This window comes from Sinocyclocheilus anshuiensis, unplaced genomic scaffold, assembly GCF_001515605.1.
Source record: "Sinocyclocheilus anshuiensis isolate Anshui unplaced genomic scaffold, SAMN03320099.WGS_v1.1 scaffold205, whole genome shotgun sequence".
NCBI lineage: Eukaryota > Metazoa > Chordata > Actinopteri > Cypriniformes > Cyprinidae > Sinocyclocheilus > Sinocyclocheilus anshuiensis.
Window position 1 is genome coordinate 1,687,001 of NW_015536497.1, and position 1,842 is coordinate 1,688,842.

At 38.7% G+C, this 1,842-nt stretch overlaps 1 protein-coding gene across 2 annotated transcripts in view; it reads right to left on the bottom strand.

The window, feature by feature from the left end:
* The window catches only part of LOC107687778 (dihydropyrimidinase-related protein 2-like), a 46,420-nt gene that overhangs the window by 10,241 nt on the left and 34,337 nt on the right, over window positions 1–1,842 (bottom strand). The gene's annotated exons all lie outside the window — the stretch shown is intronic.

The window sequence follows — 1,842 nt, forward strand, 5'->3', positions numbered from 1 at the left end:
TGTATGTGTGTGTGTGTGTGTTGTTGTTGTTGTTTCTCTGTGTTGAGTCGCAGAGGAAAAGACAAGCAATGGATGATGATACAGGCCAAGATTTTGCCGATGTTCAAGAGGGAAAAGAAAACAGCTGGAGGACGGGTTTACTAAATGAAAAACAGACTACAAAAAAGTCCCGCCGTTGCTAATCCATAGTGAGATTTAAGCAAGGCACAGTGAAACCAGTTAAAGCCTTTTTATTACTATTTTAACTTACTATGCCTTCTTTGCCTGAGACGAACGCTTTAGCACAGTCCACAAAATGTGGATTATCGTTTCTTTAAGAGTTTTGTGGCGATATCTACATGCTAGTGTACTCATAAATGTTGGCAGATTTAAAACGTCTTTCTCCTAACTGCAAACGAACCAAAAATATTGATGACTCATCTTGTACTACACAGATTTGTATCCAATCAAATGCTCTCTACAGTGACTGTGTCCCTCCCTCAATTCCACAACCGACTAGCATTAGCAAATACCATAATAAATGACTTACATAGCCTACCTAAAGCCTGGTTCTTTTAAAAGAGATGAGTGTGTCCCGTCCAAACGTCTTGTTTCAAAAGGAAATGTGTCAAACACAGGAGAAGAAACCGGACACTGTGCTAGCTGTATTAGCTACACGTAGAGTACTAGCTGCCCAATGCATTGCCCTTTGGGTTTTTATGGCATGCTTTTCAGGTTTCCAGACCAACTTGGAAGAAAAACAAACAGATTAACAATTTCTCATTCATTCGTTAATTAAATACAATAACACCACGAAAACATGGAGCTGCCACAGGCACAGTTGTTGAAAATCACCTTTAACCTTTAACTTTTATTTATATGATATTATTACAGGATGCAGCATATTACCACGGCACTAAAATGGATGTCGACATTAAAAATGGCGCTGTGATAACTCATACTTTAAAAAGCACTATGACGAGTTAAGAGAAAAATCGGGCACCTTTGTATCGGTTAACCGGCTATTTTACATTTAACAGCCTTTGAGTTGTTTTCGAACAAAAAACATGAACAAGCTCTTGTACAAGTACTCAACGTGATCAGTACATCTCAGGCACAGCTTGGAGTTAAAGATACAAAAAAAGACACATTAGCGCAAGATTTGCGATATCACATTTGTTGACATAGAAAGTAGCGACACAGTCACTCAATACCATAAAATCTCATGACTCGCATGGCACATTCGTTTTGCGCTGCGACCAAACTTACAGAAATATATATCTGGGGGTTACTCTTAGTCCAAATATACTTAGTACGCGTGGAGCCCAATTTTTGTAATCACATTCATTTAGCTCACACATGCACATTCACACTAATTAATTTGTCCACACGGGGACAACATGTCTAGTTTTTAGTTAATTTTTAGTCCGCATGTATCGAGTTTGCGCACGCTATCAAATGAAATATACTTTGAAAGGCAACATGTTCGGCTGTAAACATATGCCAAGTGTTCGCGTCATCACTTAAGTGTACTTTGGGCTTTAGTGCATTTGGAAATTGCTACCAATTTCACATATTGCACAGCATTTTCTTAAGCTAACTATGGAAACTAAAAAGAAATTGTGACTTTTTTCTGCCAATTCTGAGAAAAAAAACTCAGAATTCTGACTTTCTTGCAATTATGCACTCTAAAAAATGCTGGGTTAAAAATAACCCAGCGCTGGGTTAAAAAGGAACAAACCCAGCTATTGAGCGGTTGGGTTCAAAACAACCCAACCGCTGGGTCAAAACAACCCAATAGCTGGGTTTGTCCCTTTTTAACCCAGCGCTGGGCTATTTTTAACCCAGCATTTTTTAGAGTGC